At 44.6% G+C, this 23,469-nt stretch overlaps 1 long non-coding RNA gene across 1 annotated transcript; it reads left to right on the top strand.

Moving 5' to 3' along the window:
• Positions 1 to 19,399: 19,399 nt before the first annotated feature.
• On the top strand, positions 19,400 to 20,634 carry LOC120967957 (uncharacterized). The gene is made up of 3 exons (XR_005761819.3): positions 19,400 to 19,877; positions 20,019 to 20,143; positions 20,250 to 20,634. It is a non-coding gene; the product is annotated as an uncharacterized lncRNA (long non-coding RNA).
• The last annotated feature ends 2,835 nt before the right edge of the window (positions 20,635 to 23,469 follow it).

Genomic DNA, 23,469 nt, shown 5'->3' on the forward strand with positions numbered 1-23,469 from the left:
ATTCAAATTTGAACTACATGCGCATGCTCCAGTGCATATAAATTGGTTGAAAAATCAAATCTGTGTCCTTGGGGTGCATGCTTAGGTCCCATGCAAGAAATGGGAATGAATTTCAAACACCAGGGCACCGTTGATTGCCGGCAAAATAGTGAGATGCCTGGTTTTTAAATTCTAGTAAATCCAAAACTCGTCTGAAATTCATGAAACTTTGCATGCTATCATGGAGCGGCATCAACATGTCGTGGTACAAATTTTGTCCCATTTGGGGCAGGTTTGGGTATATGCTTCTCACAAACCGGAGCTTCTCACAACAAGCATGATGGTTTTCGGTAGGGAACGTCCAACCTATGGGGACGAAACGATATCCATTGTCTCTTATTGCTTTCAAGTTTCTTTCTCCTGTCAACATAGAACAACAGGAGTGTTGTGTGAATTTTTGTGATTTTTCGGGGTTCGTTTGGACATTTTTTTTGCATTAACTGAGTTTTCAATGCATTTATGTGCATAATTCAAATTTGAACTACATGCGCATGCTCCAGTGCATATAAATTGGTTGGAAAATCATATCTGTGTCCTTGGGTGCATGCTTAGGTCCCATGCAAGAAATGGGAATGAATTTCAAACACCAGGGCACCGTTGATTGCCGGCAAAACTTTGAGATGCCTGGTTTTTAAATTTTAGTAAATCCAAAACTCGTTTGAAATTCATGAAACTTGGCATGCTATCATGAAAGGGCACCCGACATGCTGTGGTATTTTTCGTGTCCATTTTGAGAGAAGGCGCACTCGAATAATGACAACCAACAAAGGCATTTTGAAAAAAAATAGCTGCCACTTTAATATCTCAAACGTTTGTATAATTCAAACTGTGTGCGTTCGGTTAACCATTCACGTGACGCCACGTGTCTTGGTTTTAGTGGCTATAGGAGGTCCGTGTGGACAGCTGCTTGGCTGAACGGGAGGCGTGCGACCGCAGTCCGGTGCGCAGGCTCACCGGGAAGCGTACAAGCTGTTCAACGCAGGATCTGTGCATCTCTTCAACGCAAACGATTCAGATTACGGTATGCAAATTAAAGCCAGACTTTGGCGCTAAGCCAAGAGACACTGCGATTTGTCAAAATATGCAGCTAAAAATCAATATCACCATCTATTTTTTGCAACTAAAATATAGTAATTAAGCATATATTTCATTCATACTAGAGATTAAGCAGTCGTTCTCACCGGGAAGCGAGACAGCCTTGGACCGCCGCCCGCCTCGCTCCCACTGGTCTATATTAATGGCGCCGCCGAGCGGCCGCACCACTCCATCCTCGCCACACACACAATTCCTCTCTCTCCGCCCGCATCCTCGACGCCGCTCTGAGTCCTCAAAGCCGTCAGTGTACGAGGATGCCGCCGAAGCACCCCATGGGAGGGAGTGGCGACGCCGGGAATGCTGAAGCACCGGAGCACGGCGTGAATATGGAGACAGAGGTTCCCGTGCCCGCCGACGAGGTGGAGAACGAGGCTGCCAACAAGCGGAGGCGGGTCGAGAAAGAACCACTAGCGACTCCAGCAGGCCTGGACTTCATCAACAACCTCCCCGATGATATGCTGATAGTCATCATATCCCTCCTCCCAATCAGAAATCAGGCGAGGACAGCCGCCGTTTCCGGCGGTGGCGCACCCTATGGCTCCGCACCCCTGTCGACCTCCTCCATGCCCACAAGCTCTGCCATGGCTATCGCCAAAGCTTGGATGCGTTCTCCCAGATCCTCGGCAGTCACCATGGCCAGATCAAAGGCCTTATCGCGGGCAAGTTCCGTTCCAATGGCAGGGAGCGAGGCAAGCTTGACGAGTGGTTCCGACCCCGCGCCATAGATCAGCTCGAGAACCTAAGTTATAATGATGGGCATATGAGCTTGCTGCCAATGTCCGCGCTCCGCTTCGCGCCCACACTGCGCCTCGCCAAGTTCATGAACTGCCACTTACCCCCCCCCCCTTAATGACGCGCCCGCTCTTTTTCTACCATGACTGAAGCACCTCGAGCTCGTCGTCGTCCGCATCCCAAAGGATGACATGGAGCACCTGCTCCGCCGCTGTACTGCACTCGAGTTCCTTTGTCTTCAGGCGATGAATTGGTCGAGTACCTTGCACATCACCTCCAGGACTTTCCGCACTATTTATGTGTGTTGCTGGTGCTGCAACGAGAGATCACAAAAGGTGGACCACAATATGGTCATCAAGGACACACCTTCACTTGAGAGATTACTTGTAGTTGATCAACAAGGTCCAACAAGAATCAATGTCATTTCTGCACCGAAATTGAAAGTGGTGGGCTACTCGCTGTCAAATACTACAACTTTCAGGTACAACAGTCGCCTTATATACCTCTCCTTCTTGATATCAACGTCATAACTAGTTTTGAAGATGTATGCTCGTCTGTCATCCAGCGAAGCTTCACCCAGACTCTGGGCACAGTGAAGGTCTTGGCACTAGAATCTGTCGTCCCCAACCTGGATCAAGTTTTCAGTTGCCTGAGATGCTTTCCGTGCCTGAAGAAGCTGTATATCGAGGTGATGTTCCTTTCCTGTTAAATGTTAACCATATGGGAGTTCAATTTTTTGCACCTTTTCCAAAGTTCACAATGACAATGCACTACTATTTCTGAAGGAATTTTGGAGGATTTTAGGACATACACCCCCACCCCATATTGGTTGCTTCATTCATATGGTTACAATCGTCCATAAGAATTTCTCCTTTGGATTCATCTGTACTAGTTTTCTTAGGGAATTTTTCATCCAATCCAACCTCTTGTGAAGAAGGCTACATGTTTCTAGATTGTAATCAAATGCCCATGTTAATCATGCCAGATCAAAGATGGCACATTGGTGCATTTTACCAATCCTGCAAACCAAATGGGTGTGTAGCAGTGTTCAAAACTGCATGTAGGCACTAACACGTTCTCTTCTTTTGCAGTGCATATTAGGCCCGGTGGATGATGTTTATAACGACAATCACATCGAATGCCTGGATCTGCATCTCTCAAATATTACTTTGAACTCCTACCGCGGGACCCCACTGGAGATTACACCCGCCAGGTTCTTTCTTGCCAGAGCAAAGGTGCTGAGTGTACTGAGGTTGAACACGCATTTAATTAGGAAAGATCAATGGTATGATCAGCAGAGCCGGCTGGTACTGTTGAATGGAAGTGCCTCCAAAAATGCCAAAGTTCATATGGGAAGAACATATGGCAAAGCAATTGGAAATCATTGTGTCAAACCCATACATGACTTGTCAGCGGCTGATCCCTTTTCGGAAATGACACAGCTTGCAATGTTTGAATTTGGGCATTGTAATCTTTGAATTTAAACCTTGCAATATTTATGGTATTTGTTATATTGAACCGTTTATGTTCTCTTGTCTCAATGCAAACAGTTCATCCGGGTGAACCGCATGTCATACATCGCACACACCTTGATCTGGCTGACCGTTTCTTTTGTGTTGCCTAATCACAAACAGTTCATCCGAGTGAACTGTATGCTGTACATCGCACACACCTTGATCCGGCTGACCATTTATTTTGTGTTGCCTAATCACAAACAGTTCATCCGAGTGAACCGTATGCTGTGCATCGCACACACCTTCATCTGGCTGCCCGTTTCTTTTGTCCCTACTCATCGAAAATGGTTAATTGAACTGAACCGTATGCCCTGAATCGCACACGCAACTAAAATCTGAACCGTGTTTGATGCATTCGTCATCGCAAATGTTTTGCGCCTTTTTTGACGGTTTTCTTACACCACCGTTTGCGATTATTGCATCGCACACAGTTTCATCGAAGGGTCTCTGATCGTAGTGTTGCGTTAGCAGCATCCTGCAGTAGTGTTAGATAAGATCCTGGATAGACCCCGCCTGATCCATGGCACCTCAAACAAGCCCGCCAACTAAACCAACAGTATCTGTTGGGTGATCAAACATGCCGGCAAGCTCACAGTCGAGGAACAAGGCAAGGGCCCCCGCAGCGAGGACGATGACGAGCCTCGCGAGCCAAACAATGGAGGCCAGAAGAAATTCCCTCTTGAGGTAAAAACTGTGAACATGATCTATGTCACACACATACCCAAAAAGGAACGGAAGCATGCACTCCGGGATATTTATGCCTTAGAGCCCGTGGCCCCGAAATACAACCCGTGGTCGGCTTGCCTGATCACCTTTTGATTGCAAAGACCATCCGACCAGTATCTGTCATGGAGGAACGGAGACTCTGGTGCTCGACCCCATCATGGATGGATACCACCTCACCGGAGTCCTTATGGACGGAGGCAACAGCTTCAATCTGATTTACTCAGATATAGTGAGGAAGATGGGAATCGATCCATCAAGGATCAAACCTAGCAACACCACCTTTAAAGGAGTAATCCCAGGCATCAAAGCACGCTGCTCAGGCACCGTCACTTTGGAACTAGTGTTCGGCTCGCCCGACAACTTCCGTAGAAAAAACTTGATCTTCGACATCATCCCTTTCTGCATCGGCTATCACGCACTTCTCGGTCGTACAGTGTTTGCTCACTTTAACGTCGTCCCCCACTACGCATATCTGAAGCTCAAGATGCCTGGACCTAAGGGTGTCATCACCGTTAACGGTAACACCGAGCACTCGCTCCAAACTAAGGAGCACACAATAACTCTGGCAGCTGAAGTACAGGCTGACAAAGGGGCATCAAAGACCCAGGCTCACATCAAGGCGCTAGACGCACACAAACGAGCTCGAGCTACAACACCACTTTCGGAGCCTCCAAGTGCTCACCCTAAATAGGGATACGCTCCCCACAGCACGGCTTCTCCAGCCGCAAAATACATACCTCGGGTACAGCATTTCGCGCTTAAAATTCCATTGGTAGGTGTGGTTGCAAAAAATCAAAGGGTCAAGTATTCGGCTTGACCGAACTATGGCCAAATATGGCTTTAAACCTTTACCAGGTACCATCTAGGTCCTGATTAGCGTAAACCTGATATACTACGGCAGATTCTTAAGACCCTTTCTCAAGGGCCCGTCCGCCAAACTCCATTTCTCCTTTCTACGGAACCCTCCCACAGAGCGAAGGCGCAGACGTGCGACAGGGGGCAGTAGGGACGTCAAACCACGCATTGAGGCCCTGTGTAAACCTTTCCTCTGTTATTTATATTTTTACAAAGTATCTGTAACAGTTACTTCAGCAGTTTGAATTGTATGGTTGGACGTCATACATTCATCGGAAATAAAGACCATCATTACGGTCCTATTGCAGATGTTTATGTTGCATATCTCTTTCCGCTTTTTCACGCCGAAACAAGCTCGTTCAATACATCTTTTAGATGCGATCGGCTAATAAACTGGGAGCTCGACTATAAAACTCGCCCCAAGCATCATTCTGGCACACTATCTCTATCTTACGTGCTCGGTGTCTCGGATATTGTATTATATGAATCGGCTTCGAATTATGTCTTTGGTCAATAGTTGGGTTGCCTGGCTCCTTTGATTGCCCTCTTACGTTCTGCATTGTTCGGCTAGGAGGGTAAAGGGAGAACCACCGTGATTGTACTTCTAGCTCGTCTAGTTAAGTACCTCAGTGGAGAAACCGAAAACTGACTATCATCATAAAAGAGAACTGGTCGGCGATCCGATGACAAGTGTCAAACTAAAAATTGATAGAGGTTATTCCATGTCATACGAAGGGTTGTTGTCACAGAAACCAAGTGATGATGGTGTTAACCCTGGCACGACCGAACATCACAAAACACTGGGGGCTAGTCACTAGCTCCCGCAGTCAAGCTCCTATGGCTAAGTGAAAGCATTAAAGCCGCATAGTCTGATTGCCTCGATTCTGCTACACACTACCGCCTCCCGGGCACCGAGATGTTGGCTAAGGGTTAAAGTGTCAAGTAAGAAACACCCTTTGTAGTATCTACAAGGGGGGTCAAAGCCGACGACTGCTAACTTTCAATTTAAAATGGCCGCACATGAGTCAAAATAATTAAACAAAGCATAGTAAATGATGCCAACTTGTTGCATTATAAAGCACAAAAAAGTTTCAACTTGCTCGGATAAATGACAATACATTCACTCATAAATTACATCCTTAGAGCACTGGTCCTCTATCACCTGAGAACCATCCATCACGATGGGAAATTATTGCTCGGGGCTCCTATGCTCCTTCTCAGGGGGCGGCGACCCGCTGGCCATCTCGTCCGGCTTGATCTTCGGCCAGTGCACCATGGTCTTGTGGAAAGCCATCCGAGCTCCCTCGATGCACACATAACGCTTCCAGATGTCAATCTGGGGCACAGAGTCACACAACCTCTGCACCAGCCGAAGTAGCTGCTCGGCGGTGACTTCAAAGGCCACTTGACGCAGAGGTCCTTCTTCACTGGCTCCGCCATCTGATGCAACTCCATCAGTTGCTTCATCTGGTTGTGGAGGAGGGGAGAGTGCTCGGGGGCTTAAAATTGTGCCCAAAACAACCTCTGCTCGGCACAACCCTCATGGGACACGAAGTACTTAGCCGCGTCGGACGCACTCCTCGGGAGATCTGCAAAAGCGCATGGGGAACGGCATACTCGTGTGAGCAAATCGAACCTATTACCACCAAAGACACTTTGCAGTAAGTACGGCTTACCATCCGCAATCAGCTTGACCAGGCGGAGTTCTTCTTCATGGCCTCGCGCCTTCACCCGCTCCTCTTTGATTCTTGACCTCAATGAGGTCAGCTCGGAGGCCTGATCCTTACTTTTTTCTCAAGGTCCTCACATTTTGTGACGGCATCCTTGATCCCCTGCTGCACCTCGGGCACTCCGGCCTCGTGTTTCTCGTTGGTGGCCTTCACCGTCTTCAGTTTGGCGGCCGCTCGTTCGGCCGCCACCTTTCGCTCTGTAGCTTCCTGTCGAGCCTTTTGCAGCTCACCTTGAGGTTCTCGACCTCCGCGGCGACACCTGCAGTAATTATAGGCGTCTGCCGCTTAGGGTTAACCTCGAAAAAACTACATTAGTGAAGGGCAGTATTAAACAATCCAGTTCGGACTTACCTTGCGCCTTGTCGAACCGCTTGTCAATCCAATCGAGCTCTTCATCGGAGCTCTTGAGCTTTTGGTTGAGCTCGGACCATTCCTCAGCCCGGGCAGCCACCCCCGAGGACGATGCCTGCATAGTACACTTAACATATGAACCCCGACCACAGTCTAGGGGGCTTCGGTATGACTATGACCTATACCCTTAAGCTATTCGACCCCTGCATGAGTTTTTCAAACTCACTCAGGGCTCGGGGGCTACTGTATATATGAGTGCATGATCATATAAGCGAAAAAATTAAGGGACAAAGGGCATTACATGACTTACCTTGAAGCCCGTCAGCAGGCCGCTAAAAGCCTCTTTCAGCCCATTGTCCACGGACCAAATGCTTTGCAAAACCATGACCATCAAGGCACAGTGCTCCTCGGTGGTGGAGGAGTTGGTCAGCGCCTCCTCCACCACATCCGGCCACACAGTCGGAGCCCACTCTGAAGCAGGCTGGGGTGGTGGAGTTACCCCGGCTCCTCCCACGGTGGCGGCTGGAATATTCGGCTCTTGGTGCCTTAGTGGCTCCGGAACCGTTTTTGAGGAGAGCTAGGATTGACCAGGCTCTCCCTCTTTGTTTCCATAGGGCTCTTCCCCTCCTGGTTTTCGGTGGTCGAGGTATTCACCTCGACCATAATGTCATCACCCCGCCCCCCATGTTCGGCTCAGGAGGGGTCTTCCGGGGACAACACCTCCCCAGTCTCCTCGACGACTGGAGGAGTCGTGGTGCGTGACCCGGTCCCGCTCTCCGCTAGCTTGGCTGGTGGAGAATCCTCCTCCAAGACTCGATCAGTGGGGAGGCCGCGCGGCGGGCTGCGATATTACAAATAGGCATGTGATTAATAACGAACTTAGCTAGGCTAAGATACACAGATGAGCCTTCAGATAGGTACCTCTGGGCTTGGGGCTTGACCTCGGGGTTCCTTCGGGGAACCTCTTCGGAAGCTTCGGACTCCTCGGTAGAGTCCGAGTTATCGTCCAACAAGGCCACTTTGGCCCTGCGTTGCCTCTTCGGGGCGGGAGGAGGTTGATTCTCCTCAGCGTCTTCGGTCGCTGTCCTCTTCTTTGTCCAGGAGGAGTCATTCTCCTCCCCATCTTCATCTTGCCCCGTCTCCCCATCAAGGGCGAAGGGGGCTTGGGTTTCCCCGAATCTATTGTCCGGGGATCCTCGGGGACGGAGGCCTTCTCTGGCCTCCTTCTTCCCTTCTTTCTTCTTCTCCTTCTTCTCTGCCGCCTGGTACGGCGCCACGGCTAACATCTCGGTCAAAAAAGCCGACCTGGGGCCCTCGGGTAGTGGGGTCAGGCTGTTGATCGACTCGGCCTTCTTTGTCCAGCTTTGCGGATGAGGGAAAAAAGAGTCAAGTTTTTTTCCGACTATAAATAGTAGGGTAAAACCCCAATGCAACTTTTATTAATAAAGAAAGAAAACTAACAGTAGTAGTCTTGTGGGCTTGAGATAAGCCCTAGAACAAAAGAGAAAGAAGTAAAGAGAAAAGTAATGAAAAGCTAAAAGAAAAACTATAAAGGAGCTAAAAGAATAAATAAAATACAACAAAATAAAAAGAAATAACAACATGGCATCCAACCAAACAGAGAATTGCTTCTCATGCTTCTATTTCATCCTATATTTGAGTAGCTTGAGTTCCTCCAGAAAGATGAATTTCCAGCCTTGAAATGAAGGTGCTATGTTTTCAAAGATCTTATTATTTTTGGTTATCCAAATGGCCCATGATCCTAGAATAATGATCTCTATATAGAAAGGGTAATTGAGCTTATCTTTGAGATCTTGAAATGCTTCTAGCACTGGTAAGTTGGGTGTTCTTGTTGGGCAGATAAACTCCCAGCATTGCCTTGCAAATGGGCATCCCCAGAAAAGATGATGCAGTGTTTCTTCTTGTTGACAATCCCTTACTGCACAATTGTATGCTTCTAGCTCAAAGCTCTTGCGCCTAAGCAAGTACCTTGTGTTAACTCTATCATGTAACAGCATCCAGAAAAAGACTTTATGTTCAGGCGACATGAGCACTACCAAATCCAATTAAAGTGTGGTGGAGTTTGTTTGTGTCCAATAAGTACATTGTATGCTTTGATGGAGGAGTAGAATTCATTTCCCCAGATGTAGCTCCATGTGTCCAAAGAGTCTAAGTATTCAGATTGTCTCAGAGAGATGCATATATCCTCCATCTTCAAAAATTCTTCATATGCTTCTATTGTCAGTGGTAAATAGAACAGGTCTTGAAGGTATTCAGTGTTAACCACATTCTGGACATTTATTTGTGGATTCTTGGCAAATGAATGCAAGTGATGGAATTTATGTTTGAGGATTGATTGATACCACAGATCATCCCAGAAGAATGCACTTTTACCATCTCCCACATTACATCTGGCAATTGCTTTGAACTGATCAATGAGAGCCAGATTTGATTTCCACCAAAAATATCCTATCATATTATCTCCTGGAAGTTGCCCATCATTATAGTAAGTCTCCCAAATTAAATTGACCCAAGGTATATCATGTCTATTGAAGAACTTGTGTAGATTTTTCATAAGAAGAGTTTTATTCTGTGTGTGAATGTCCATGACTCACAATCCTCCTTGACTTTTGGGTCTACATACTGTGTGCCCAGCTACCAATGCTGGTCTTGTATCCTCCATGTCAGGGCTTCTCCAAAGGCAATGCCTTAAATACTTTATAATCTGTTTCTTAATGGTAATAGGAATGTCTAAGCAGCACATGAAGATTACAGATAGTGATGTAAGAACTGATTTAACCAACAACAGCCTTCCTGCCTGTGTCATGAAAGTAGATATACCAGCCAATCTCTTTGCAATTCTGTTTACCAGAGGAAGACACTGTTCCACAGTTGGTTTATATATTCCCAATGGAAGTCCCAGATAATTAAAAGGGAAATGTCCTCTGGCACATTGCAGTGTGTTTATAAAAAGATCAATTCTGTCCTCAGCAATGTTAAGAGGGACCATGATTGATTTTCCATAATTGACATTCAGTCCAGTTGCTGATGCAAAAGTATTTAGGAGTGCTTTGAGACATATCAATTGCCTAGCATTTGCTTGCATTATAACCAGAGTATCATCTGCATACTGCACTATTGGGAAATCAGGGCATGAGTTTACTTGAAGTGGTGTAGTGATAGGATTTAGTCTCATGGCTTTGTTGGGAATAGATTGTAGCAAATCAGCATCCAGTACAAATATTAAAGCAGAATAAGGATCTCCCTGTCTCACTCCTCTTCTGATGTAGAAATTTTTCCCAGGCACTCCATTTAACATCACAGCTGAAGAAGCAGAGGAAAAGATGAGTTCCATCCATGAAATCCATTTTTCTCCAAACCCCTTTGCTCTGAAAATGTTAATGATTGCTTTATGTTCAATTGTGTCAAAAGCTTTTTCAAAATCTAGTTTAATTACTAGAATCTCTTCCTTTGACTTGTGACATTGATGGATATACTCATATGCCAATCCTAGGCAGTCTTGAATCACTCTGCTTTTGAGGAAGTCATATTGGTTAATGTGCACCAACTTTAGTATAACTCTTTGCAATCTATTTGCCAACAGTTTTGTAATTATCTTAAGCACTCCATTGAGCAAAGAAATTGGCCTGAAGTCATTTGGTGTGAGTGGCACTTCTTTTTTTGGTATCAGAGTAATGAATGAAGTATTAATACTCTCCAGATTTACAGTGCCAGCATGGAAAGCCATGATGAGTTCAGTAACATCCTCTTTAATAATATCCCAGCAAGATTTTATGAACTCATTATTGAAACCATCAGGACCTGGAGATTTATCTGTTGGAAGATTTTTTTACCACATGATCAATTTCCTCCTTTGTGAATGGCTTTTCCAAGTCTTGGAACACTTGAGGGTCTACTGTGTGCTCATACAGGTCTATTAAATCAATGTGCATTGGGTGTCCTATTGATTGTCCCAGTCTTTTTTTGAATGCCTCCCAAAGAATGGCAGCTTTTCCTTCATGATCTGTCACTTCCACTTGATCCTCATTCAGCAACATTGCAATTTTATTATGTTTGTGGTCAATGGAAGCCTTGGTGTGGAAGAATTTAGTGTTTTCGTCCCCAAATTTAACACCTTTATTTTTACCTCTTTGCTTCCAATAAATTTTCTGATTGTTGAGAATTATCAGCAAAAACTCCTTAAGCAAAGATCTACAATAACCTTCTAACACTGATAGATCTTTGTATTCCTCAATCAAGTCCCAATGGAAGATGCAAGCATTTAAATCCTCAATCTGTTTTTTCAGACAAGATAAGCTTTTAGCCCACAACTTTAGTGTTCTTCTCAGATTTTTGAACTTGGCATTGATCTTTTTTGCATGATCAGTGTATCCCACAAGTATACTCCAAGCTGCCTGAACCACTTGCTTGAATGAGTTGTATTTTAACTAGTAATTTTCAAATCTGAATACCTTGGATTTGGGAATATTTGTGCTAATTTTGATCATACATGGAAGGTGGTCAGAAATTGGCTTTGCTAAACGAAGAGCAGTGGAGTCTGGGTAACTTGTCACCCAAGCTGCAGAGGTAAAAAACCAATCTAACTTCTCAAGTAGTGGGTTTTCCTGCATGTATGATAAAGCCTTGTTAAAAGGAAGTATCCAAACATAAGAATAAAGCCTTGTTGTACCTCCCGAGGAGGGGTTGCAGCATCGAGGCTGATGTCTTCTTCCTTGGTCGGCCAGTCCTTTTGGGGCTTGAACATCACCTTCCACAACTTGGCGTGGGTGGTGCGGTAGAAGTGAAGCACGGTGGCGGGGTCTTCGAGCTTGTAGGACCACATGGGGGCGGCCCGGTCTTGGAAAGGTAGGAGGCGGTGGTGAAGCTTGATATGAACCACATTGATCAGTTCGACCTTATTCTTTATCATCTGGGAGTCACACTTTTGCAGCGACGCCACCTCCGTAGGCGACCCCACTCGAGACCTTTCTTGGTCCACGAGACCAGCCTTTTAGGGGGTCCGGATCGGAAGGCGGGGATTGCCGCCCAATCCGCACCATGCGGCTCTGTGATATAAAACCACTCATTTTGCCAGCTCTTGACGGTGTCTATGAAGGTGCCTTTCGGACACTCAACCTGGGGAGTTTGTTGACCATCGCCCCCCACAATCCGAAAACCTTCAGCCACAGGCCAAAGTGTGGTCGGATTCGAAGAAAGGCTTCATAGATGATGATGAAATCTGAGATGTGCAAGAAGGAGTTCGGGGCAAGGTCATGGAAGTCTAGCCCATAGAAGAACATGAGACCCCTAACGAATGGGTGGAGAGGAAAAACTAGTCCCCGGATGAAGTGGGGAAGGAACACCACCCTCTCACCTGGCTTGGGCATGGGGACAACCTGGCCCTCTCTTTTTTTGGGCCTTCTCCCTTTTTTTATTTTGGACTTTTGTCTCTTTTTTATTTCCTCACATGGGACAATGCTCTAATATTGAAGATCATCACACTTTTATTTACTTAGAACTCAAAAATTACAACTCGATACTAGAACAAAATATGACTCTATATGAACGCCTCCCGCGGTGTACCAGGATGTGCAATGAATCAAGAGTGACATGTATGAAAGAATTATGAACGGTGGCTTTGCCACAAATACGATGTCAACTACATGATCATGCAAAGCAATATGACAATGATGGAATGTGTCATAATAAATGAAACGGTGGAAAGTTGCATGGCAATATATCTCGGAATGGCTATGGAAAAGCCATAATAGGTAGGTATGGTGGCTGTTTTGAGGAATGTATATGGTGGGTGTATGATACCGGTTAAAGTTGCGCGGCACTAGAGAGGCTAGCAATGGTGGAAGGGTGAGAGTGCGTATAATCCATGGACTCAACATTAGTCATAAAGAACTCACATACTTATTGCAAAAATCTATTAGTCATGGAAACAAAGTACTATGCGCATGATCCTAGGGGGATAGATTGGTAGGAAAAGACCATCGCTCGTCCCCGACCGCCACTCATAAGGAAGACAATCAAAAAATATCTCATGCTCCAACTTCGTTACATAACGGTTCACCATACGTGCATGCTACATGACTCACAAACCTTAACACAAGTATTTCTCAAATTCACAACTACTCACTAGCATGACTCTAATATCACCATCTTTATATCTCAAAACAATCATAAGGAATCAAGCTTCTCATAGTATTCAATGCACTTTATATGAAAGTTTTTATTATATCCCTCTTGGATGCTTATCATATTAGGACTAAATTTATAACCAAAGAAAATGACCAGGCTGTTTAAAGACTCTCAAAATAATATAAGTGAAGCATGAGATTTCAACAATTTCTACAAAATAAAACCGCCGCCGTGCTCTAAAAAGATATAAGTGAAGCACTAGAGCAAAATTGCCTAGCTCAAAAGATATAAGTGAAGCACATAGAATATTCTAATAAATCACGATTCATGCGTGTCCCTCTCAAAAGGTGCGTGCAGTAAGGATGATTGTGGCAAACTAAAAAGCAAAGACTCAAATCATACAACATGCTCCAAGCAAAACACATATCATGTGGTGAATAAAAATATAGCCTCAAGTAAAATTACCGATAGACGAAGACGAAAGAGGGGATGCCTTCCGGGGCATCCCCAAGCTGAGGCTCTTGGTTGTCCTTGAATATTACCTTGGGGTGCCTTGGGCATCCCCAATCTTAGGCTCTTGCCACTCCTTATTCCATAGTCCATCAAATCCTTACCCAAAACTTGAAAACTTCACAACAGAAAACTCAACAGAAAATCTTATAAGCTCCGCTAGTATAAGAAAATAAATCACCACTATTGGTACTGTTGTGAACTCATTCTTTATTTATATTGGTGTAATATCTACTATATTCCAAAATTTCCATGGTTCATACCCCCCGATACTACCCATAGAATCATCAAAATAAGCAAACAACACATAGAAAACAGAATCTGTCAAAAATAGAACACTCTGTAGCAATCTGGATAGTTTGAATACTTCTGTAACTCCAAAAATTATGAAAAATTAGGACAACCTAAGAATTTTTTTTATTAATCTTCTGCAAAAAGAATCAGTATTTTATCAGGCTTCTGTTAAAAATGAGAATTGTTTTCCTGAGCGCAAAAGTTTCTGTTTTTCAGCAAGATCACATCAACTATCACCATAAGCCATCCCAAAGGTCTCACTTGGCACAACCACTAATTAAAACACAAAAACCACATCTAACCAGAGGCTAGATGAATTATTTAGTGCAAAACAGAACTTTAAATGAAAAAAGAATAATAAAATTGGGTTGCGTCCCAACAAGCGCTATTTTTTGACGCCCTTAGTTAGGCATAAAACACGAATAGATCTAGGTATTGTCATCTTTGGTATGCAATCCTTCAATTGCATACTTGTAATCCTTGGGAGATTCTTTGGTTTTATCAATGATCAAACTCCTATGCAAGAAATCAAGAAATTCACTCGTGGCAATTGGTTCCTTGATAATATCAAAAAAATTGGGGTGAACACTTATTGTTTTGATATCTTCATTTTCTTTACTAAAAGATTCACCCTTATTCTTAGGAACATAAATAATATTGGCAGTCTTAGTAGGAGGGAGACTTTGAGTAGTTTTAACGGAAGAAAAAGCGGAACCTAAGTTGGTAATAATATCTTGTAGTTTGCCAATTCTAGTGGAATCTTGATCTATCTTTTCATTAACTATGGGTTCTTTTTCTCTAAGATTCATTAAAGTAACTCCTACCTTAGATCCATATTGAGTAATCTGATTATGAATCTTTTTATCCAAATTTTCAATCAACTCAATGGTAGCAATTTTATTCTCAATAATATCAAGCCTTTGCATCACATGTTCCAAGGTTAAAGCAGTTCCATTGATCAAAAGAGGTGGTGGGCCTAACATATCTATCATGGCATTGTAAGAATCAAAAGTATGGCTCCGCAAGAAATTCCCCCCGGTAATGGTATCTAGAACATATCTATTCCAAGGAGTAACGCCCACATAAAAATGTCGAACAAGAACGGCAGTAGATTGCTTTCGAGTAGATCTATTTTGATCGTAATTCTATACCAAGCATCTTTTAAATTTTCTCCTTCCCTTTGTTTAAATTTGAGGACTTCATTATCGGGAGTGCTAACAATGATGGGAGGAATAGCCATGAAGGCAAGATAAACGATCTAACGCACGAGCAAACAAAAAGCAAACGAAGAAGACGAACGGAAGAGGGGCGAAGAAAAGGCAAATCCTTTCGAAAATCGTTTTAGAAGTGGGGGAGAGGAAAACGAGAAGCGAATGGCGAATAATGTAGTGCAAGAGATGAGAGTTTATGATGGTTACTTGGTATGTCTTGACTTGGCATAGATCTCCCCCGCAACAGCGCCAGAAATTCTTCCTGCTACTTCTTGAGCTTGCGTTGGTTTTTCCCTTGAAGAGGAAAGGGTGATGCAGCAAAGTAGAGATAAGTATTTCCCTCAGTTTGAGAACCAAGGTATCAATCCAGTAGGAGACAACGCACAAATCGCCGAATACCTGCACAAACAATAAAACAACTTGCACCCAACATGATAAAGGGGTTGTCAATCCCTTCACAGCTACTTGCAAAAGTGAGATCTGATAGAGATAGATAAAAGATAAAGTAAATATTGTTGGTATTTTTGGTTTATAGATCGGAAAGTAAAAGATTGCAAAATAGTAGATCAGAAACTTATATGATGGAAAATAGACCCGGGGGCCATAGGTTTCACTAGAGGCTTCTCTCAAGATAGCAAATAATACGGTGGGTGAACAAAATACTGTCGAGCAATTGATAGAAATGCGCAAAGTTATGACGATATATAAGGCAATGATCATGAATATAGGCATCACGTTCGTGTCAAGTAGACCAAAATGATTCTGAATCTACTACTATTAGTCCACACATTAACCGCTATCCAGCATGCATCTAGAGTATTAAGTTCATAAAGAACGGAGTAATGCCTTAAGTAAGATGACATGATGTAGAGAAATTAACTCAAGCAATATGATGAAAACCCCATCTTTTTATCCTCGATGGCAACAATACAATACGTGCCTTGCTACCCCTACTGTCACTGGGAAAGGACACCGCAAGATTGAACCCAAAGCTAAGCACTTCTCCCATTGCAAGAAAAACCAATCTAGTTGGCCAAACCAAATCGATAGTTCGAAGAGAATTACAAAGATATAAAATCATGCATAAAAGAATTTAGAAAAGATTCAAATAATATTCATAGATAAGCTGATCATTAATCCACAATTCATCGGATCTCGGCAAACACGCCGCAAAAAAAGTATTACATCAAATAGATCTCCAAGAACATCGAGGAGAACATGGTATTGAGAATCAAAGAGAGAGAGAAGAAGCCATCTAGCTACTAGTTGTGGACCTGTAGGTCTATGGTAAACTACTCACGCTTCATCGGAAGGGCAATAGGGTTGATGTAGAAGCCCTCCATGATCGAATCCCCCTCCGGCAGGGTGCCAAAAAAGGTCATTACATGGGATCTCACAGGTACAGAAGGTTGCGGCGGTGGAGAAGTGTTTTCGTGGATGCCTTTGGTGGTTTGGGGATATTTGGGAATATATAGGCGAAAGAATTAGGTCAGGAGGGTCACGGGGGGGCCACAAGGGTGGGGGCACGTCCTCCGTCCTTGTGGCTGCCTCGTGGCTCCTCCGACTTCATCTCCAAGTCTCCTATTTGTCTTCTGGTCCAAGAAAAATCATCGCGAAGGTTTCATTCCATTTGGACTCCGTTTGGTATTCCTTTTCTGCGAAACTCAGAAACAAGGAAAAAACAGGAACTGGCACTGGGCTCTAGATTAATAGGTTAGTCCCAAAAATAATATAAAATATCATATTAATGCATATAAAACATCCAAAACAGATAATATGATAGCATGGAACAATAAAAATTTATAGATACATTGGAGATCTATCCCCCTCCTCTGGGACGCAGTGGGCGATGTCGGCCGGTAGGTAGCCCACGCTCTTCAGCTCCTGGATGTTGTCCTCAGTGATTCAGGAGGCGTCCCACTTGCCCTTGGAACCAGGTACTGCCTTGGCCGGATTAAGGAAATGGCTGGAGAACCTTTTTAAAGGAGGATGGATCTGGGCGCTGGAGCTCAAGAGATTGGAAAGGCAATGGCGATGGAGGAGGGGAAAGCATATGGACAAATTGTTGGCCACTCCCCTTTTATAAGCTACTGTAAGCCCAAGGGCTCCTTTACTGTGTTGCAGACCTCACCGCTTCTCGATATAATCGTGTCATTATGCGCGCGTGGGATAACCCAAATCAATGATCATAACCCTTAAAAATGGGTCACGATCTCCCTATTGATGGGACGTGCCAATGGAGAAACTGCCTCGAACCACAATTTGAGTTTTCATAACTGGTTAGTGGTTGTGGCCGGCTGCGACCTTTCGCCAAAATTTGTCAGGTGAAGGCATTGTTCACACTCGAGCGGCTGACCTTCGAGGGAAAGTAATATATACAATTTGGGAATTAGGGCATAATCCGGAAAATGCATGACTGGACGTGGCCAGACATCCTTTGGAGGTTTGACTAAGGGTAACTGTAGACCCGGCACAAGCACTATGGGAAGAAAGAACTGGTCCACAAAGCCAATGATTCCCACACAAACCTCGACTTCAAAGACTTGTTTGGGGGCTACTGAGGGTTTCCTTGACTAAGGTGTCACACCCTGTCCCTTTCTTTTTCTTTTGGATTTATTTAAGATTTTGATTTGAATTGCCTTTCTGTGACTCTGTGGTCCTGAAACCTGGGAAGAGCATCTCTTCGCAGGCTCCCCAAGTGGCTTGTCATCCTCAAAACCATATCAATATCATGTCATTTCCCATCTGTGACCAATCCCAATATTCTTTTTATTGGAAATATTCCTTTTTTCTATCAAAGGAATAATCCTATTTGCCCTAGGTTATGAAACTACCTATATTTCCATCACTCCCAAAATTCCCAAATAATTTTCATAAATTGTTTGGGTCATATCCTCCACAGATATGTCAAAATCCTTCCTTGGCATCATCAAAGATAATTAACAAATATTCCTTTTCTCATTCTGACCTAAGTGGCTTTTTGAGAAAGAAGTGGCATTTATCTTTGATTGATTGACTCCAAACTTTTTGGACACCTTTTGTTGTCAATATCATGGCTACATGACAAAATTCAACTCAATTTGACTAGTGAACCTTCCTCAACAAATTTCCAAAGTTCCTATCTAAGGGAAGCCTTTGTGAAGGAAGTACTAACTAGGGTAATCCAAATGAGTTGAAATTTTGCAAGGTCCTTCATATGATCAAATCATCACTCTCCTCAAGATTTGGGCTCATGTCATCACTCTATGTGAGCCCAACATCAAATCTTGGTTTCTGGTCAGATTTTCAGGTTGTGAAGCGAATATATTTTATATTGCTTCATTTTTGCTGAAAATTTACGAGCGCATGCTCATACCCATACAAACACTCTCCACAAAGTTTTGGCTCATTTTATCTAGCCTTTTTCGCTCAGCAATTTTTCTTAGATTCTGTCCAGAGATCTACATTGTGAAGCAAGTACCATTTTGGTATATCCAAATGGTATTAAACTTTTACAGTAGTCTCATATGATTATATAACTCATCTCCTCCAAATCTCAGCTTAATCCAATCATTTATATGAGTGCCGCTTCATCATTTCCAAATCTGACCAGTGGGGCACATTCTACAGCAAGTGTCATCTAGACCTCTCTATTCTGTCTGATTTTTGGCCAACATAGTCACCTTAGCATGTGATTAATCTAGGTCAAAGACCAGACTTAGTCTCAGGTTCAAGCCCTCTCAGTTCACTTCAAACATTTTGCTGCTGATCTGCCTTGGAGCCAAGTGTTATTCTCTTATTTGCCCCGGACCTGCATTGTTTCTTCCTTGGCACTCGGGGTAATATGGTCTATCTTCTAGACATAGTTTGGCAGCCCAGAGCGCGTGTCACCACCGTGTTCACGCGGTAACCACGGAGCGGACAGATCAAAACACGCGCTCTGCAAACCATGGGCACTGTTGTCGCCCTCTTCCTCTGTGTCTCGATGTCTACCCATGTCCCGGAGCTTCCCCGTGAGCCTCTGCGTTGCCCTGACTCGCTGCCCCGACCTATCTCATTGTCATTTAGTCGCTTTCGAGCTGCCTGTGCCGCTACCTCCTCTGCTCTGTTTTTGTCATGTTGGTCGAGCCTTCTCGAGCGTCCCCGAGCTCTCCCTCGGCTATATATAGCACCCCGACCTCTTCCGCAGCTCGTCGCTCCCTCCCCTGCCTTCCCCGACTACCGGAGCTCGCAGCCCGCTCCTCCCTCCGCCATTGCCGCTGTCGGCCACCACTCCACACCGGCCGCCCGGTGAACCTCTCCATCTGTTCTTTTCCTCGCCAGAGTGCCTGTGGCCGCGGGTCCCCGGTGAACCTCTCCATCTGTTCTTTTCCTCGCCAGAGTGCCTGTGGCCGCGGGTCCCCTAGTCCGGCCGTCGCCAGTGCTCTCCGCCTTCTCACATCGCCGTCGTCTCAGCCTCTCCCTGGCGCTGCTGTGGCACTTGGTGGACGCGACCCGTCTCCCCGAGCCCGCGCATGGCTTCTCCCTGGCCGGAGACCGCCGTCACCGGCCGGTCTGTCGCCGGCTGTGCGCCCTCCCCTGCCCTGCTCTGTTCTCTATCGGGGCGCAGCGAGGCGCAAGAAGGAGCCAGGTTAGGCGGGCCCCTCCTCCCCAGCAACCCCACGTGTTAGCGAGTGGACCCCCAGACCACGTTAGTAAGTGGAAGCGGTTTTACGTAAATACGTTTTTCCCTTTAGAAAACAAACTTGGGTGAAGCTTCAGGCAAAAGTGCGCTTTCACTTCTTTAAAAGCGTACTTTGAATCCACTGCGGCTTAAAAGGCGCTTTCTTTTGCAGAAAACGTATTCAGCCGGAGGCGCTTTCTGTTTCAACCTCCAAGGGCCTGTGTGTGAATACAACTTTTACAAATTGGTCCCTGTTCTTCAAACACTCGTATCTCAGCAACCCTAACTCTAAATGAGGTGATTCCAAAGCCCACATCTTCGTCTCGTCAAGCCCTGTGTGTTGGTACCATTTTCACTATGTTTTCACATTGGAAATGACCATTTTGCCCTTGCCCTTATCTAGCCCCCTCCGAGAGGGAATCTTTTCCGACGAATCATTCTGCGAATTCACCGCACTTCTTCTTGGAGTATTCTTCATCCCCAGGCAAGCCACGGCAACCATTTGCATGAGAGCCTTGCAGTAGTATTTGTTTTCTACTTGAACAATAAAATATTTTGTGCATGCTACTATTTTGTGAGTGCTTTATTTATGCTTGTGAATACATGCTTATCTTTATGCCATGATCATTTTCACCTATTGGGTTAAATGAGTACTTGCTAATATTATCATGCTCTATTCTGGTATTTATTGTTGATACTAGTGGTCATGCCATGCTCATGTGTAGTGTTATACTTGTGCTCGGTATGCCATGCTCATCTTCAGCTAGTAGAGTAAATAATTTATTGTTGTTGACATGTTAAACGGTTATGCTTCCCATCCATGCTTATGTTGATATCATGCTCATGTGCATTATTATTTCATCATATTATTATGGCTCAGCTATTTAGTTTTCAAGCTTAACCAGACTTCAATCAAACTTGAACACCTGTTGGCTGAGTCATAGTGCCATGGAATCGAGCTGACCAGTGTAGCCACACTTGCCTTATGGGGGGTCCTAACTGGGTCTATTGTCACGCCTCTTGCCGGTGCCTCCAACTAGGGAACGTTATGGGCACGCGCTACCCTGATCAGGTAGGCGGACATAAGCCTTGTGTGCCCGTGTTGGTTTGAGCGCTCTTGTCCCGTTTGGTACCGTTTTTGTTTTGCCATGACGGTGGCCGTTGGATGTCATGAGGTGACATTGGGGCCACCCATGACTTAGCCCAAAGGGGAGTTTGTCGGAGTGGCCAGGAGAGTGTCATGGCAGTAGATCGGTTTTGTCGAAACATCGTTGGTCCACCCGAATGGGAGCACGAGGCCTTGGGTTTTGTAGTGTGGGTACAATGTGCTAACCTCTACAGAGTGTGTTTAAATCTATCGATAACCGCACCCGCGGATATGGGCCCAGTTTGTAGTAGGTCACACTATGGGTCAATAGAAATAATAACCTGCTTAATTATAACCCTGGTTCAATGAGGAAAGAAGTTGGTTGATCTTTATGTGATCATGAGAGGATCACAGTGGTATCGTGGATACCGAATCTGGTTGATGTTTGTGGTGCTATGCGGTAATCACGAGTAAGGATCAAGCTCCTTGTGGTCATGTAATGATTACTATGGTATTGTTAATACCAAACTTTATTTGATCCTAAGTTGATCATGTGATGTCCATGATGGTAAGTGGTATATGTGGTGGTTACGAGGTAACCCCGAACAGAGTAAGTGGATCATGTTAAATATGTTGCATGCTAGTATCATCTTGTGCATATCATGAGTAACCTTGCCATGCTCATTTCATGTGATGCTAGATGTGTTATGTTCAACATGTTCATGCCATGCTCATCTGATATTGTTCTAGTGGTATCTTGTTCGCCATGTACATGCCATGTTGTATCATGCTCATCAATGTTAAACCTGTAAATGCCATGATGTTGTTTGTCTTGATTGCTTTTGGTTGCTGTGAGCTCGAAAGTACATTCAATGTACTGACCTGGCATGTCATGCCAGATTGCAGGTGATGCCGTGATTGATTGCTTGTCGAGGTTACCGTTCGTGCTAGCCAGATCACGTTCCAGCAAGAGTCCCTGCGGAGTGGAGTCCATCACTGGTGTCGTTGTTCCATTGCTACAAGATATTCCGTTGCTTCGGGTTCTTCTGCTACTAGCATAGAGCAACCTGAGCAGGCGTAGGGTCTCCATGCCGATGTAATTTGTTGTGATATCGGAACCCTTGTAACCGTATCATTTGTAACAAAAAGTTGCTTTGTTCTTTGCCAAGCAGTGTCGTATTCAGAAGACTTGATCCCTGGGCTGGAATACGGGGTGTTCCGGTATCTCTAGGCCGGGGTGCCTTAATGCTTGGTATCAGAGCAGGTCTGGTTGTAGGACGCCCTAGTCTGCACGAGCGTTAGAAACGGTAGTATAGAGTCTTGTCAGTCTGGTGCATTTGGTTGATGCATTTGTTTGTTGCATAGCATGCATATAGCCTTATTATCTTGTCGCTTATGATTGATCTTGTGAGTGTAGGTGGAATCGGTTTCGATCCACTACCTGCACCCTTTCCACTTTGCATCCCTGCACTTCGGTGTTTGGTATCATTTATGTCCCAGCAGAGTGATGCCGAGGTACCTAGTGTGCCAGGCACCCTTTGCAGGAGTTATGCTCAGGTATCATTTCCCCAGCCACCCCTATTGTTTTGGTGATAGACATGTTTCTATCCCGAATTGTGCCATCCCCCTCACCGCTTTGGCAACCCTTACTGATCTTTGTTATCAGAAAAGGGCAATGGCAGCAAGCCTTGCTTTTTAGCTCCATTCTACTCGGTCGCCCATTCTTTGGACGTCTATGGTTCCCTTCCGTATGCTTGATGATGGTGTGGTCGTGACCTCCGCAATCCGCCACATGATCACCAAGTCCTTCGTCACCTCCGTTTCCGCCCAGATGTGACCGGTGTTAAGACATCGTTTGGTGTAACCTTGTTTACACCAACTCTTTCCACGCTTGGATTCACTTCTGTGCACACCGTCACAATATAATAGATCGCAATATCGGAGTTTCCGCGAGATTTGTGTGCTTAGGTATGCATGCATATTATTGTTGTGAGTAGCAGTAATATATGATTTTGCTTGAATATGATATTATTTGTATGCCTTGTGTGTTTTTTGTCGTTTCTTTTGCTTCTTTCTTTGGGCCCTCGGTGTTACATTATTTCCCCTTATTAAAGTTGCTCGTCAACCGACACCGGACCCGAAGAATCAGCAAGGAGTTCAAATATTAAGCTCAGCTAAATATCATGGAATTCTTAGCCGGCTGCATTGTATTGGAAATATCTGGTCTGGATGCAAATGATACTCTAGCTTGATTTTCAGCATCAAGTCTGCATTAGTGTGCAATTTTCAGAGCAGTAATAATGAAATCAGCCGGAAGACAGGTGATACGTCTCCAATGTATCTACTTCTCCAAACACTTTTGCCCTTGCTTTGGACTCTAACTTGCATGATTTGAATGGAACTAACCCGGACTGACGCTGTTTTCAGCAGATTTGCCATTGTGTTATTTTTGTGCAGAAATAAAAGTTCTTGGAATGACCTGAAACTTCACGGAGAATATATTTGGAATTAATAAAAAATACTGGCGAAAGAATCA

The sequence above is a fragment of the Aegilops tauschii genome, chromosome 1, assembly GCF_002575655.3.
Source record: "Aegilops tauschii subsp. strangulata cultivar AL8/78 chromosome 1, Aet v6.0, whole genome shotgun sequence".
NCBI classification, from domain to species: Eukaryota; Viridiplantae; Streptophyta; class Magnoliopsida; order Poales; family Poaceae; genus Aegilops; species Aegilops tauschii.